Source organism: Callorhinus ursinus, unplaced genomic scaffold, assembly GCF_003265705.2.
Source record: "Callorhinus ursinus isolate GAN/ISIS: 27379988/994484 unplaced genomic scaffold, GSC_fseal_2.0 scaffold5, whole genome shotgun sequence".
NCBI classification, from domain to species: Eukaryota; Metazoa; Chordata; class Mammalia; order Carnivora; family Otariidae; genus Callorhinus; species Callorhinus ursinus.
This window is the reverse complement of record NW_027397067.1, coordinates 41464381-41482117: the sequence shown is the minus strand read 5'-3', so window position 1 is coordinate 41482117 and position 17737 is coordinate 41464381. Positions and strand designations below refer to the sequence as shown.

At 38.5% G+C, this 17737-nt stretch overlaps 1 protein-coding gene across 5 annotated transcripts in view; it reads left to right on the top strand.

The window, feature by feature from the left end:
- RAD54B (RAD54 homolog B) overlaps window positions 1-17737 on the top strand; it is an 81145-nt gene that overhangs the window by 12239 nt on the left and 51169 nt on the right. The window lies entirely within an intron of this gene.

Here is a 17737-nt window from a genome sequence, read left to right as displayed (position 1 = left end):
CCCGAGATATATATCAGTTATATAAGATATATAACAATCATCCTCCAGGCATAGGGCCCACCGATATACATCTGAAGGGTCTCCTGACTAAGGTTTTACTAGACAGCAGTAAATGACTTCCTAACAATAGCTAGCCCTTCAAGGTTCTGGAAAGCTTGCTTCCAAATTCTTTAGAGATTACACTATCCCTAAACTCCTCCCAACTTGAAAGTATATAATCAGCCTTTCCTCACAACCCCCTTGGAGCTCCTTCTGCCCACGGGTCCTGTCCCTGGACTCTAATAAAACCACCTTTTTGCACCAAACACATCTCAAGAATTTTTCTTGACTGTTTGCTCCCAGATCTCAACATTTCACATCAGATTTACCGCTAATGACTTCATCCATGGCTCAGGGTATATACCTTTTTTGGAGGTTGTGCTATAAGGGCCCTCTTCTGTCTTTTAAAAAAAAATTTTTTTTTGGGGGGGGGGCTTGTCTACAGCCTCTACTCTTTGCCTTGGCTTGAGAAAATTAAAGGGGAAATATAATAGGTTGAATTTTAAGTTCAAACCTCTGGTACCTGTGAATGCGGCCTTATTTGGAAATAGGATCTTTGCAGTTGTAATCAACTTAAGATAAGGTCATACTGTGTTAGGGTGGGTCCTAAGTCTAATGGTTGGTGTCCTTATGAGGAGAAAAGGCCACATAATGATGGAGGCAGAGACTGGAGAATACAGCTGCAAGCCCAGGGGCACCAAGGATTGTTGGCAACTACCAGAAGCTAGAAAGAGGCAAGGAAGAATTCTCCCCTGGAATTCAGAGAGAGAAAGGCTTTGCTGACACCTTGATTTTGAACTTCTGGCCTCCAGATTTTGAGAGAATAAATTCTGTTGTTTTAAGCCATCTAGTTTTGGGTACTTTGTTATGGCAGTCCCCAGAAATAATACAGGAAGCCCTAGACCTCCTAATATTCAAAACAATACTTTCTTTAGAAACAGAAAGAAATTGTTTCATTCTTTCTGATTCCTTCTCATTCTCTTTCAAACTGTTCAACCACACTGTTCTTGTTTTATATTTTATTTATTTACCTGACTAAAGTGTGAATACAAAGGCAGGAACTTTTGTTAAAAGTTTTAAATCAAATAGTATGAATTCAAAAACATTTTACGATTGAATGAAAGGATCTTGGAAAATTTATGGGTAAGTCCCTTGGGTAAGTCCTTTGGCTCTGAAATGCTTCAGAGAAGTCAAGTAGTCAAGAAGAGGCTACTGGAATATTATAGTTTTCAGGGTTTGGTAATATTTGAGAGAACAGTTTAAAAAAATGGAACAAAAGTCATATTGTAATAGATAGCTAGTGAGGGGAAGCAGGCAAATGGAGTCACTGAATATCAGTAAATGAAGTATGTAAAAATAAATTTGGTTGTGAAGGGAAGGAATAGGGGCCAGAGAGGTTTTTTTTGTTGTTGTTTTTTAAGATTTTATTTTTTTAAGTAATCTCTGCACCCAACATGGGGCTTGAATCCACAACCCTGAGATCAAGAGTTGCACGCTGTACTGACTGAGCCAGCCAGGCGCCCTATTATTGTTTTTTTAAAAGTAGTAAGGAATGAGATTGTGAAGAGGGGAAGATTAAGGATATAAAAAGGGAGTGATAAAATCTCTCTCCTGTGTGGATATTAGATAAGTGTTTTTAGTTGGGTCTAAAGTCCTTGGAAATGGTTAGGTGTCTTCTCAGGGGTTTATAAATTCTTGGAGAAGCTTAGAATTTTGTGTTTTCTTTTAGCTGATATGAATAAATGCATATAAGCATATGCTCGATCTTTTGCATGGCCACCTTATAATTATTTTAAGTTTTCATGTCTTCAAATGAGAACAGAGGTGAACAGGATGTGTTAGTGGTATACTCCTATCAATGTAGGTTTTACATATTAACTTAAGATGGTCAAACAGTTGGCACGCCTGTCAGTTAAGCTGGGGCTCAGTTGGTTAAATTTGGGTCATGATCCCAGGGTCCTGGGATTGAGCCCCACGTCGAGCTCTCTGCTTAGTGGGGAGTCTGCTTCTCCCTCTCCTCCCTGCTCATGCTCTTTCTCGTTACCTCTATCTCAAATAAATTAAAAAAAAAAAATCTTAAAAAAAAGAAGATGGCCAAACAATTGATCCATTGTATGTCCTCTTGAAGAAAAAGCTTGTTGAAAGAAACCTGCGTGGGAGCCTGGGTGGCTCAGTCGTTAAGGGTCTGCCTTTGCCTCAGGTCATGATCCCAGGGTCCTGGATTCGAGGCCCGCATCGGGTTCCTCCTGCTCAGCAGGAAGCTTGCTTCTTCCACTCCCACTCCCACTCCCCCTGGTTTTGTTCCCTCTCTCACTGTGTCTTTGTCAAATAAATAAACAAAATCTTTAAAAAAAAAAAAAGCTGCGCCAAATCGGTGGCTAATTTCAGAAAGACATCACTATCATATTAAATTTATGTGATTTTGAATTTTATTGGTTTCATTTATATTTAGTTTATAAATGTTTATTTTTTTTATTGTGATAAAATATGAATAACAAAATTCACAACTTTATTTTAAAGTGTACAGTTCAGTGGCATTTAGCATATTTACAATGTTGTGCAATAGTCATCACTATCTAATTCCAGCTTCATCATGCTAAAAGGAAACCCTGGACCAATTAAGCACTCAGCCCTCTATTCCTCACTTGCTACAAGTCCCTGGCAACTACCAGTCTGCTTTCTGTCTCTATGGATTTGCCTGTTTTGGATATTTCGTATGAATAGAATTATAATATGTAGTCCCTATGACTTAAAAAAAAAATAATGCATCACATGGTTTTTAGAGGGCATGAAGAATACAGTAAAAAGGCTCCCTTCCCTGATCCCTAGCCATCTAGTTCTCTTCTTCAGAGGCAAACAGTTAATCAATTTGGGGGTATCTTTTTTGAGATGTTCTATACATTTGGAAATATATTTGTGTATATATATTCTCCCCATACAAATGATTGTTTACTAGCTACACTGTTCTATACATTGCATTTTTTTTAATTTTAATTTTTTAAAAGATTTTATTTGTCAGAGAGAGAGAGGGAGAGAGAGCACACAAGCAGGGGGAGCGGCAGGCAGAGGGGGAAGCAGGCTCCCCTGAGTCCCGATATGGGACTCTATCCCAAGACTCCAGGATCATGACCTGAGCCGAAGGCAGATACTTAACCGACTGAGCCACCCAGGCGCCCCTATACATTGCATTTTTTACTGTAACAGTATATCTTAAAAATCTTTTTGTCAGTACATTTAGAACTACCTTATGCTTTCTTTTTTTAAAGATTTGTTTATTTTAGAGAGAGAGCACGTGTGCACTAGTGGGGTGGGAGGGGGCAGAGGGAAGAGTATCCTCAAGCAGACCCCCTGGTGAGTGCAGAGCCAGACATGGGGCTCCATCCCAGAACCCTGAGATCATGACCTGAGCTGAAATCAGGAGTCTGCCACTCAATTGACTGAGCCACTCAGGTGCCCCAAAGAACTACCTTATGGTTTTTAAAAACTAATATTTCATCATTATGGATATGCCAAATATACTTAACTAGTGCTTTATTAAAGGATATTTATGTTATTTGGGATCTTTTGTTGTTACAAGCAAAGCTACAATTAATGTCTATATATTATATACATATGTGAGAATATATCCATAGGATAAATACCTTGAAGTAGGGTACTGTTTTCAAGGTATGTGCATTTATCATTGTGATGGTTAATGATGAATTGCCCTCTGCAGAGGTTAGAAGTTTATCCATCCACCAGCAATGTATGAGCAATGTGTGTATTATTTATTTTGATGCTGAATCTATATATGAGTATAAACTTACACTTTTTGGTATTTGATAATCTGTAATTGTCAAAAAATGTTACTTTGTTGTGCCTTTTAAAAAAAGAATTATTTATTTATTTTAGTGTGCGCATGTATGAGCAGGGGGAGGGGCAGTGGAAGAGGGAGACAGAATCTCAGGCAGACTCCCGCTGAGCTTGGGTCTCAATGTCACAACCCTGAGATCATGACCTGAGCCAAAACCAAGAGTTGGACGCTTAACCAGCTGAACCTGTTGTGCCTTTTAAGTTAAACTTTTTAATGTTATATTTTGAGAATGTTTCAAACAGAAAAATTGAAGAATAATACAAAGAACTTCCACAAATTTTACTGCATTCATGTGTAATTTTTCTGAACCAATTGAGAATAAGCTGCTGACGTGATGGCTCATCATTCTATAAATTCTTCAGTCTGTATTTCCTAAAACAAGGGCAGGCTTCTATATAATAAAGTAAAACAGTGCAACCATCAGAATCAGGAAGTTAACTTTGATACAGTACTACCCTCTGACCCACAGATCATATTCAACTTTCTCCTCTTGTCCCAGTGATATCCTTCATATCAAAAATGAATTTAAAAAATGAATAAGTAAACATTTTTTCTTGCTAGTTAAGGCTTATGTGTTGTATTTAGTTGTCATGTCCTTTTAGTCTCTCTTAATCTGGAACAATTTTTTATTTTTATTTATTTACTTTTTAAGATTTTATTTATTCATTTGACAGAGAGCACAAGCAAGGGAGCGGCAGGCAGAGGGAGAAGGAGAAGCAGGCTCCCCGCTGAGCAGGGAGCCCGACAAGGGGCTCCATCCCAGGACCCTGGGATCATGACCTGAGCTAAAGACAGACGCTTAACTGACTGAGCCACCCAGCACCCCTGGAACAATTTCTTAGTCTTTGCTTCTCTGTTGTGCAGAATTTTAATGTACAGGCCAATTATTTATTTATTTATTTATTTATTTGAGAGACAGGGCAAGAAGAGAGAGCACATGAGCAGGAGGAAGGGGCAGAGGAAGAGGGAGAAGCAGACTCCCTGCTGAGCAGCTGAGCAGGGAGCCCCACTCAGGGCTTGATACCAGGACCCCTGGATCATGTCCTGAGCCAAAGGCAGACTCTAAACCGACTGAGCCACCCAGGTGCCCCTTGGCCAATCATTTATAGAATATTTCGCAGTCTGGGTTTGTGTGATGTTTCCTTATGAATAGATTCAGGTATACATTTTTGGCAGGAATATCACAAAAATAATTCTTGGTGTAACATTAGGGGGCATATGATGTCAATTTATTCCATTGGTGATATTAATTTTGATTTTTTTTAAAAGATTTTATTTATTTGACAGAGAGAGACAACAGCAAGAGAGGGAACGCAAGCAGGGGGAGTGAGAGAGGGAGAAGCAGGCTTTTCGTGGAGCAGGGAGCTCGATGCGGGGCTCGATCCCAGGACCCTGGGATCATGACCTGAGCTGAAGGCAGACGCTTAACGACTGAGCCACCCACGTGCCCCTTAAGTTTGATTATTTAAATAAATAAGTATCTGCCAAGTTTCTTCGGTATAAAGATATTTTTGCCTTTGTACTTAATAAGTATCTGTGGGGAGATCCTTTGAAACTATGTTAATATTTTGTATTTAATCAAATGCTCACTTAGTAGTTTTAGCTTTCATTGATTCTTGCTTAAATCATGATTGTTGAGATTTTCTAATTCCATCTGTATTTTTTAGTTGGCATTCTGCTGTAAGCAAGAGCTTTTCCTTCTCCCCGTTTATTCATTATTTTTTGCTGATTCGTCTTGAAGCACATTTGAAACTACTAGGTATTATCCAGGACCATCTGTAGGAGATTGAGTTACCAAAATCTCTCCTGAGTATCAAGCATTGCCTACTCTTTTGTAAGACAGGGCATGCATGGGAAAAGGCAACAATCAAATATACATATTGAGAAGTGGTTCTTAATATGGATTCTAGAGGGTGTGTGTGTGTGTGTCTGTCTATCTGTAGAGGAAGGTGTTTTGTAATGCCAAAAATTAAATCTCCGTATTACATGCTCCTTGATATCTGATAAAATCAGGAGGGTCTTGAATGGCCTAAATACAAGTTCTCTTCCCTACTCTGTTCCTGAGGATAAGATTCCCTAGCTAAACAACCCTCCCTTATTATTAAATAGATCAGGTGCAGTTTCTGCTTATCTGTGAAAAACAGCTTTCATTTCCCTGCCAGCTACAGCTTATTTAAACAAGCCAGTCACATCCTCTTCTAGGAGCTGGGGGAAACCTCACCCTCTTGGTACTGCAAAGCCTGCTTCCCACAGCCCCTAGCGGTTCACTGTGTTCTGTAGGGCAATCCCTCTGTGGCCCTGCATGAGTGTGGCAGTCTTCCTCCCCAACGCTGTGAGTATATGTGATTTAAACCTGTCCAGTATCAGGTGTTGTGTATTTGGCCATCCTCTTAACTCTAGAACAGGAATCTTTTTCTCACCAACTAGGTTAATAGGGAGGCAGTTAAAACAGAGGGAGACATGTGCATTTTTCTAAGGAGCTTTACTGAGTTTCTCAAATAGTCTAATAACTCTTGCTGTCCTTCCTCCCAAGACTATAAACTATTGGTGTATAAACTTTGTGGGATGTATTTTTTTTTTTAAGATTTTATTTATTTGCGAGAGAGAGAATGAGAGAGAGCATGAGAGGGAGGAGGGTCAGAGGGAGAAGCAGACTCCCCGCCGAGCAGGAAGCCCGATGTAGAACTCGATCCCGGGACTCCAGGATCATGACCTGAGCCGAAGGCAGTTGCTTAACCAACTGAGCCACACAGGCGCCCTGTGGGATGTATTTACTAAGGTCTTTTGGAAAGTTTCTTCATTGCCTAGCATATTAAGCATGTTAAATTTGGTCTAAACGTCCTCCGTTACTTGAATTGGGTGTAAAATAGGAGTATTCCTGTTTGAGCAGAGCTTTAATCTGGGAATCTGCTTTATGCTTTTGGGAGGGCTGATGTAGAATAATTGAAATAATAATAATGTTCAGCTTCTACTTTTGGGGGAACGGATTGTGTTCATACTTGCCTCTTCTTTGAATCCTAATTTAAAAACAAAATATGGGGTGCCTGGGTGACTCAGTTGGTTAAGCATTGAACTTACAACCCTGAAACAAGAGTTGTATGCTCTACCTACTGAGCCATCCAGGTGCCCCTTGTTCAAAATATTTTTACCCCAAGAACAAGACTTGGCCAAACAGGGAGCTATTCTATGAAGATGTATGTAAATCTAGATTGTATAGAGTAGGTCTGACATTAATGTAGCATGGTTGTAGTAAATTTTATAATTTGACTCTGTGAGATAATATAAAATACATTTATTGGTCTCTGACCCCGGTTCCTGACATAGAGCTCCTACAACCCTTCTAATTTCCTCAGTGATAACAGTACTTGGAGAATTTTTTTGTTCTAGTATTTGGTCTTTGACCCTGGTTCTTGACATAAGGTTCCTACTAAATCCTTTGGAATTTCCTGGGCTATAGTAGTTTCTTTTATTCTAATGAGGTGATTCTTTTTTTTTTTTTAAAGATTTCATTTATTTATTTGAGAGAGAGAATGAGATAGAGAGAGCATGAGAGGGGGGAGGGTCCGAGGGAGAAGCAGACTCACTGCTGAGCAGGGAGCCCGATGTGGGACTGGAGCCCGATGTGGGACTCGATCCCGGGACTCCAGGATCATGACCTGAGCTGAAGGCAGTCGCTTAACCAACTGAGCCACCCAGGCGCCCCCTAATGAGGTGATTCTTGGTGGGCTCTTGGATGGGGGCTGTTTGCCAGGAAGACCAAATCATGATTACAGGCTTGCAATTTTCAGCCTCACTCCCATCCTTCAGAAAGGGGAGGAAGGTTGGGAATAGAGTTAAATGATAGATCATGGCTGACATGAGGAAGGCTCTTTAAATAGCATGAGTTTGGAGAGCTTCTGGGTTGGTGAACATGTGGAGATGCTGGGAGACTGGCTACCTGGAGAGGGCATGGAAGCTATGTGCCCCTTCCCATGTACCTGCTCTATATATCTCTTCCATTTGGATATTCATCTGTATCATTTGTCATATGCTTTTATAAGCTGGTAAATAGTAAACTGTTGTCCTGAATTCTGTGAGCAGCTCTAGCAAATTACTTGAATTCCTGGGGTTGTGGGAACCTCAGATTTATAGCCTCTTGGTCAGAAGCCCAGGTAACAACTTGCAATTGGCGTCTGAAGGGAAGGGCCCCATCTTATGGGACTGAGCCCTTAACCTATGGGATCTGATGCTATCTCCAGGTAGATCGTGTTAGAATTGAGTTATATTTTAGGATAGGTGTGGGAAAACCTCCCCACATCTTATGTCAGAAGTATTGTGAGTATGGTGGTTGTGTGAGAGAAAGGATTAATACAAGAGGAGGACTGAGGTTTTTTTTTTTTTTTTTTACTCAGACTCCTTCAGTTCTGTAAGGATTACTAAGATTCCTGAAATCTAGTTTTTGATTGTCTCAAGTGCTTGATATCACAGAATGTCATCGCCAAAGCACAGCAATGAAGTATGAGATACAAATGCTACAGTAGAATGACTCTTAAGGTTTGGATTCACTCTAGTTTTTAACTCTGTTTTATGTGGCAAATTTTTTTGTTTCATCTTCCTCACATGTTGCATTGTGAAATATTAAACATAATCTTAGGTGCCTCCTCAGATTCTCTTGATCCCCCTGCCTTGTAGACTGCTCTGTTCTCTCTCTGTAGGCTGATCTGTTGCTTAACCAGAGCAGCAGGGCCTTATTCCTTGGTGGCTACCATCCAGTCAGGCTGATGAGGCATACTCTGGGAGGGTCTGTTCTTCCTGCAATTTACAGTCTTGGATGAAACACCATATCACAGGACTTAGGGGTAGCACCCTGCATATTTGTGGAGGCTGGGTGACACAGTCTGGAAGTGCAGTGAAGTTTATTGTTAGTGGGATGAACATTGACTAGTGGGAAATAGGAGACAGGAGAGAATCTTCCAGATCTATTCCTCTTTTTCCCCTGTAGACTACACAGAGGTTTTTTTTTGTTTTGTTTTGTTTTGTTTTTATAGACTATTAGGCGATTATCCAAGGAGAGTACCAAGTAGATGCATTTGCCAGGTGACCTCCTGTATCTTTTCATAGCTTGTTGTAAAGTGGTAGCCAGCACTTTGCTTTACATAGTTCCTTACCTCAGTTTCCCTTTTTTAAAAACCCCTGATGCCCTGTGTAAGCAACTCCCAAATAAAGCCACCAGCATTCTAATCATTGTTTCAAGTTCTGTTTGCCAGAGAATTTGGGCTAAGGCAGATTAAGAAGGAATAAATTCTTACCTTTTTTTTGGACTGTCCTAAGATCTAGAAATAATTTCAGTAGTCACAGTGCTCTTTTTGCCTGAAAAAAATTCATGGAAAAAATCACCCCTACTCCACAGTTATTTCTTTTTTTTTTTTTTTAAGATTTTATTTATTTAATTGACAGAGAGAGAGAGAGACAGAGATAGAGGGAACACAAGCAGGGGGAGTGGGAGAGGGAGAAGCAGGCTTCCCGCCGAGCAGGGAGCCCAATGTGGGGCTCGATCCCAGGACCCTGGGATCATGACCTGAGCCGAAGGCAGTCGCTTAACCAACTGAGCCACCCAGGCGCCCCTCCACAGTTATTTCTTACTATTAAATTTAGTAGATGTAATTATCTAAATTCTGTTTTAGAAATTTATACTTCCTACATTTTTAATGGCTAAAGAGTTAAAATATATTAACTACTATTTTTATTTTTAAGGATAATTTTGGACATTTAATAATTTTTAAACATGAAGAAAAGTTGAAAGATCACCCAGATTCTACAATGAGAATTTTACTGTATTTGCTTTATTATATATCCACTATTCATGTATCAGTTTATCTAACTTCTTTTAAAATTAATTAATTATTGGGGCGCCTGGGTGGCTCAGTTGGTTAAGTGACTGCCTTCGGCTCAGGTCATGATCCTGGAGTCCCGGGATGAAGTCCCACATTGGGCTCCCTGCTGAGCAGGGAGTCTGCTTCTCCCTCTGACCCTCTTCTGTTTCGTGCTCTCTATCTCTCATTCTCTCTCTCTCAAATAAATAAATAAAATCTTAAAAAAAATAAAATTAATTAATTATTATTATTATTTTTTAGTAGGCTCTGTGACCAACGTGGGGCTTGATCTCTCAACCCCTAGATCAAGAGTCACATGATCTACTGACTGAGCCAGCCAGGCGCCCCAGTCTATCTTACTGTTCAAAAATGAAATAAAGAAATGTTTATTATTGGAGTAGTGTAGTTGACATACAATGTTAAGTTTCAGGTGTACAGCATAGTTATTTGACAGTTTATACATTACTCAGTGTTCACCATGATAAAATGTAGTCACCATCTGTCACCGTACAGCATTATTACAATATTATTGACTATATTTGCAATGCTGTACTTTTTATCTCCGTGACTTATTTGTTTTATAACTTGAAGTTTGTACCTCTTCATCCCCTTCATCTGTTTTGCCCATTCCCCTACTCCCCTCCCCTTGGGCAACCACCAGTTCTCTGTATTTCTGTATTTGTGAGTCTGTTTCTGTTTTCTTGATTTTTAGATTCCACATGAGTGAAATCATATGGTATTTGTCTTTCTCTGACATATTTCACTTAAGATAATACCCTTTGTGTCCATTTATGTTGTTGCAAATGACAAGATCTTGTTCTTTTTCATGGGTGGGTGATAGTCTATTGTGTGTGTGTGTATGTGTGTGTACACACATCTTTATCCATTTGTCTATTGATGGACACTTAGGTTGCTTCCATATCCTGGCTATTGTAAATAATGCTGCAATAAACATAGGGTTGCATATATCTTTTTGAATTAGTGTTTTTGTTTTCTTTGGGTAAATTTCTTAGGGAATTACTGTATCATATGGTATTTCTATTTTTAATTTTTTGAGGAACCTCTATACTGTTTTCCACAGTGGTTGTACCAATTTATCATTCCCACCAACAGTGCATGAGGGTTTTTTCCTCTACATCCTTGCCAACACTTGTTATTTCTTGTCTTTCTGATACCAGCCATTCTGACTGCTGTGAGATGGTACCTCATTATGGTTTTGATTTGCATCTCCCTGATGATTAGGGATGTTGAACATCTTTTCATGTGTCTGTTGGCCATCTATATGTCTACTTTGGAGAAATGATTTTTAAATTGGATTATTTGTTGGGGTGCTTGGATGGCTCAGTCGTTAAGTGTCTGCCTTCAGCTCAGGTCATGATCCCAGGGTCCTGGGATCGAGCCCCGCATCGGGCTCCCAGCTTGGCGGGAAGCCTGCTTCTCCCTCTCCCACTCCCCTTGCTTGTGTTCCCTCTCTCGCTGTGTCTCTCTCTGTCAAATAAATAAAATCTTTAAAAAAAATAAATTGGATTATTTGGTTTTTTTTGGTGTTATCTAAGTTCTTTTATATATTTTAGATATTAACCCCTTATCAGATGTATGATTTGGAAATATCTACTCCCATTCAGTAGGTTGCCTTTTTGTTTTGTTCTGTGCTGAGGATTCTTTGCAATTTTCACTAGTATGCTTTGGAGATTTTTGTTTTAATTTTAGAATTTGTAGATGTACCTCATTCTTTTAATTGCTGCAGACTATACAGTGGTATGAATATATCATAGTTTATTTAGGATTTTTGTTAAAAACAATCTTGCAGTGTGTATCATTGTACATGTGGTCTTATGAACACAGGCAAATATTTGTCAGATCATAAGTGTTTGCATTACATTTTAATATGGTCTGCCAAATTGCCTTCCAAAAATCATTACTGTATGAGGGAATTTATTTCCCCACCTTCTTTACCACATGCTATTAAACCTTTTTAACTTTTTCTTAAGCTTTTTAAACTCTTGCCATTTGAATCAGTAAAAACTACTGTGATCTTTTCATTTCTATCTCCCTAATTACTTGTGAGGTTGAGCTCTTTATATTATTGGATGTACTTTTATTCTTTAAATTTTTTTTTAAAGATTTTATTTATTTGACAGAGAGAGACACAGCGAGAGAGGGAACACAAGTGGGGGAGAGGAAGAAGCAGGCTTCCCGCTGAGCAGGGAGCCCCCTGATGCGAGGCTCTATCCCAGGACCCTGGGCTCATGACCTGAGCCAAAGGCAGACAGCGGTTAATGACTGAGCCACCCAGGCGTCCCTTTAAATTTTGTTTTGTATTCTACATCCATTATTCTATAGCATTGTTTTTCTTAGTTTGTAAGAATTATTTACAATTTGATTTTGGTTATGTAAGTAATCCATGAGTATGTTTTTAAGCCTTTTATAATAATACAGTTAAATTAATAGTTTTTTACTGTTCTTTTCCAAGTCAATCTCCTTCCAGTACTAGTTACTGTCAGTAATTTGGTGCATATCCTTCTAGACCACTGTTGTCCAAAAGAAGTATAAATCATGTATGTAGATTGTAAAAGTTTCTAGTAGCCACATTAAGAAAAAGTAAAAAGAAGGAGATGGAATTAATTTTTGTAAATGCATTTTATTTAACTCAATATGTATATCATTTCAACGTGTAATTAATATAAAAGTTATTATTTGTACTAAGTATTAGAAAGCTGGTGTGTATTTTACATTTACATCTCAGTTTGAATGTTGAATTTTCTGTGAATTCCTGACCAGTATTTAGATTTGATAATACAATTGAAAAAATAGATTTGTATACCCAAGTTCTTCGTTTTTTTTTTTAAAGATTTTATTTTATTTGAGAGAGAGAGAATGAGAGAGAGAGAGCATGAGAGAGGGAGAAGCAGACTCCCTGCTGAGCAGGAAGTCCAACGCAGGACTCGATCTTGGGACTCCAGGATCATGACCTGAGCTGAAGGCAGTCACTTAACCAACTGAGCCACCCAGGTGCCCCTGTATACCCAAGTCCTAAACGTAGCTCAAAGTTATTCATTATCTGGAGTTTTAAAAATTTTGTTTATATTCATATCTTCATCTACAAAACTAGTTCATCTGTTTTAGAACAATCAGTTTGACTTGGAAGCAAACCATATGTGTTTCAAAAGTATGTCTATCCAAGTTAAGTAAATGTACTATGTCAAATCTGTATTATTAACATTGAAGTCAAATGATCATTGTATAAATTAAAAAGCAGCTCTAAATTTATGAATATCAACAAAGTATTTTTCAAAATTTTCTTGTAGCTTTTGCATGCAATTTGAATATCACTCTTAATTACAATTAAAATTTTTTATTGATTCAAGTTAGAAAATGTATACGGTCACTTACTGATTTGCGTTGTGAAAATTTTCACTTTAAATGTATATTCTCTTATCTATCTAATCAGGTTACAAATATACTTTTCTTTTCCTCAAAGCTTCAAATTTAGCTCATTCATATGACAGTGTGATATTGATTAGAAAATGTAAATTATATTACCATTTTTTTGTCTTTGATTATTGAATGTTTGGCAAGCATTCCTTTCTTTCAAAAAAATATTGGAGTTAACAGTACAGTAATTCTTTATAAAACTTTCCATGACTTAACTAGTGAGCGCTGGTGAAAAACAAAAAACACATCATTAAATGAATTGTGTTCTATTTCTTTCTTTTTTTTAAAAGATTTTATTTATTTACTTGACAGAGAGAGAGCGAGAGCAGGAGCACAAGTAGGGGGAGTGGGAGAGGGAGAAGCTGGCTTCCCACTGAGCAGGGAGCCCGATGTGGGGCTCAATCCCAGGACCCATTCGACATGAGCCGAAGGCAGATGCTTACTGACTGAGCCACCCAGGCGCCCCTGTGTTCTATTTCTTACCAGTTCAGTAAACTGGCAGTGATCATAGCATTTGCATACATATTCCAAATGGCTTTGACAATGATATTCAAGATAGCTTTCATAGAGTCTACTTCCAAAAGTTGAGTAAAATATTTTCATAATGTATGTGGAACAAAGTATTAAGTGAAACATTAGTTTCTTTCTTTCTTTCTTTCTTTTTTTTAGATTTTATTTATTTATTAGAGATAGCGAGAGAGAGCATGAGTGGGGAGGAGAGGGAGAAGCAGGCTCCCTGCCAAGCCGGGAGCCCGACGTGGGGCTCGATACCAGGACCCCAGGATCATGACCTAAGCCAAAGGCGGACGCTTAACTGACTGAGCCACCTAGGTGCCCCTCGTTTCTTTAAAACAAAAACAAAAACAAAAAACTAAATTGCATAAATCCACATTTTAATTAATTAATTAATTAATTATTTTAAAAAGTACTGGGTGTGGAGCCCAGCATGGGGCTTGAATGTACTCATGACCCTGAGATCAGGACCTCAGCTGAGATCAAGGTCATTCGTTTAACCAGCTGAACTACCCAGGCACCCCTATTTATTTTTTAAACTAAACGTACCCAACTTGTGGCTCGAGCTTGCAACCCCAAGATCAAGAGTCGCATGTTCTATTGACTGAGCCAGGCAGACGCCCCAAAATACTCGTTTTTTGTTTTAAAATTTCAATAAATCAGACTTTTTAACCTAATTATATTCTGCTGTAGAATTTTTTTTTCTGTGTCTCACTAAAATTTTTCAACAGACGTAGAAGGTAACAAAAAATATCTGTGCCATGAATATTTGGCCATGAATTGATAGCATTTCTTTGTAAATTTGGAAATCCTTTGAAATAAAATGTGACCCAAATATTCATGGGGAAGTTTATCTCTTATATTGTACAACTCATTTGCATCTGAAGAAAAGTACTTGTATTTTAAAAAATATTGAATCATTGAATCAGTTGATGTTTGGTGTGTTATGTCATATTCTATAGGCAGTTATTATTTGCTTAATTGTAAATTCAATAAAATTTAAAATTTAGCTCCTCAGTTCCATTAACCACACATAAAATGCTCAATAGCCATACATGGCTCATGGATTCTGCTAAAGAACAAAATTTGGCCAAGTAAGTTTGAAGATCTAATTGGTTTAATTTTTTTTTTAAGATTTTATTTATTTGTGAGAGAGAGAATGAGAGACAGAGAGCATGAGAGGGAGGAGGGTCAGAGGGAGAAGCAGACTCCCTACTGAGCAGGGAGCCCGATGTGGGATTTGATTCCAGGACTCCAGGATCATGACCTCAGCCGAAGGCAGTTGCTTAACTAACTGAGCCACCCAGGCACCCTAATTGGTTTTATTAAAGAATTCATGGATTGGGCACCACCTCTTGTAGCAAGTTGAGAGAGGCACTCCCAAGCCTTGTATAAAATGGAAGGTTTTTATAGGAGGGTGGGGCAAGAAAGTTATTAGCAAAAGATAAGGATTGACAAGGCTGTTTTCTAGTTCTAGGGGACCGGGTCTTATGCAGAGTACCTCATATTTCTTTTGGGAGAGAGGACCCGGGAGAGAGAGGATCCAGATGACAGACTCCCTGGCGCTGGTGGAAAGAAAAATTTCCTGACTGACCAGTTAAGGCCACATTTCTGGGGGAGGTTGAAACTGCAATTAGTTTGGGTATTAAGCCCCAGTTTGGGAACTTGGTCTAAGTGACGCTGTTTAGGGCCTGTTGTTTTCTTTTCTTAACACTACTGTATTAGGATAATGGAGTTCTAGATGTTTTGGTAGTGCATTTTCTTTGTTTTTTTTTTTTTAAGATTTTATTTATTTGACAGAGAGAGACACAGCAAGAGAGGGAACACAAGCAGAGGGGTTGGGAGAGGGAGAACAGGCTTCCCGCGGAGCAGGGAGCCTGATATGGGGCTCTGTACCAGGACCCTGGGATCATGATCTGAGCTGAAGGCAGATGCTTAACGACTGAGCCACCCAGGTGCCCCTTGGTAGTGCATTTTCATACATATGTATGTACCTACCTACATTTTGTATCTATGTATATTTTTTCTGTACCTACAGAAATATTTAGCTTTGGGTGTTTCTGGTAAACATAATGGAATTATATTTGTATGTATTTTTCTTTTACTTGCTTATTTCATCTGCCATATGTTTTGGAGCTTGTTCTGTCAATACATAGAAATCTACCTCTATTATTTTAGTGCTGCCTAGAGTAGACCCATAGTATGGGCATATTCTAGTGATTTTTATTGTCCCCACCTGATGTGCTCTTAGATTGCTTTCAATACTATGCAACTTCATAGAATGTTTTATTCTTCCTTTTTTAAAAAATATTTTTTTAAATTTAGATTCTGAGAAGTAAAATTACTGCAGTTTTAGAAGGTTTTACACATAAAATATTAATACTCTCAGACTGCAAACCAAAATGCCGTTTTACACTCCCAAAGAGAACTCTTTGCCCTGCACCTTCATCCACTTGACATTTTCAGTCTTTAAGAATTTTGCCAATCTTTGTGGATGAAAATCATTTTTAGTATACACTTTTTGATAATTAGTGAGATTTAATGGTTTTTCATATTTTTTATTAGTAGTTCATTTTTTAAAAAGATTTTATTTGTTTGACAGAGAGAGAGATAGCGAGAGCAGGAACACAAGCAGGGGGAGTGGGAGAGGGAGAAGCAGGCTTCCCGCGGAGCATTGAGCCCGATGCAGGGCTTGATCCCAGGACTCTGGGATCATGACCTGAGCCGAAGGCAGACGCTTAATGCCTGAGCCACCCAGGTGCCCCTAGTATTTCATTTTTAATACAATACTAGTTATTTATTCCAAAAATAACAAAGTATTGTCTAAGACGGTATAATACCTTTGTTCTTGCTTTCCTTTGAGTAACTTTGGTCAGGTTGTTGGGGTGGGTCAGTTTTCAGTTTGTATCTCCATCATTTGCATTTTTATTTTCTGCAATTTACTGAGCAATAAAACTGCTTAAAGACTATGTTAGGGAGGAAGAAATATCCTTGCCCTTCAAGGTATTTTTAGCTGGACTAAGAATTAAATTGACATGGGACAGATTAACAGGAGAAAATCAAATTTAGTTTTGTACATATGGGAAATCCACACAGACATGAGATTCTAAAGACAGGGAACTTGAGGCTTATATGACATCCTGAGCTAAGGAGGGGGTTTAGGGGTATTGGGATACAAAGGGGAGGAAGACCTTTAGCAGGAAGGTGAGGGTATATGTACAGAAAACAAAGATTGCCCTGTTACAGAGATACAGTAGATATGTTTCTTAAGGAGCAATCGCTATTAGTAGTTTTTTTCCTGCTACAGGCTCCTTTCCAATGTAAAATTTAGGCAGTTGAGAGCGGAGGTTAAGAGCGAATTTTCCTGAATCTGCTGGATTTTGATTGCTTTGAACTCAAAGTAATCTTCGTGCCAAAGTGGCCCATTTTTGTGGTGGCCTGCCCTACACTTGTATATGAGAAGAAAATAGGCTTTTTTTTTTACCTTGTTTATGTTACATTGTTACATACACTTATGCATACATTTATTATGTTTTCAGACAGGGATGAGAAAATACATTCTAAGTTTGCAAACTGGTGGCCTTGCAAATGGCTAGACTAGCTGTTAAGTTTTGTTAAGAAACAAAATTCATCTGAGTAAATTGTGATCTTATTGGCTTTATTCAGTGATTTAGGAATTGGGCAGCATCCCATTTAACAGGTAGAAAGGAGCTCTAAGGAGCTATACAAAATGAATGACTTTCATAGACAGAAGTGAGTGAGAACAAGGAAATTATCCTGGCAAAAAGTGGATTGGTTGTGTTCACTTTCCTTTAGGAGATGGAAGGAGTCTTTTGGGCAGATTACCTCACTCGTGCTGATCACATAGTTCTTGATTGACTGGCTTAAGATTCCATTTTTGGGAGAACCAAAACTATAATTCTCAGGTGACGTGGGGCTTAGCATAAGTGACTCCATTTTGAGTCTTGTGTCTCGTTTTTAAATAGTCCAAATTGTATGAATATAGCAAAATAAAAATCCTACAATTTAATAAAAGCAAATGCCA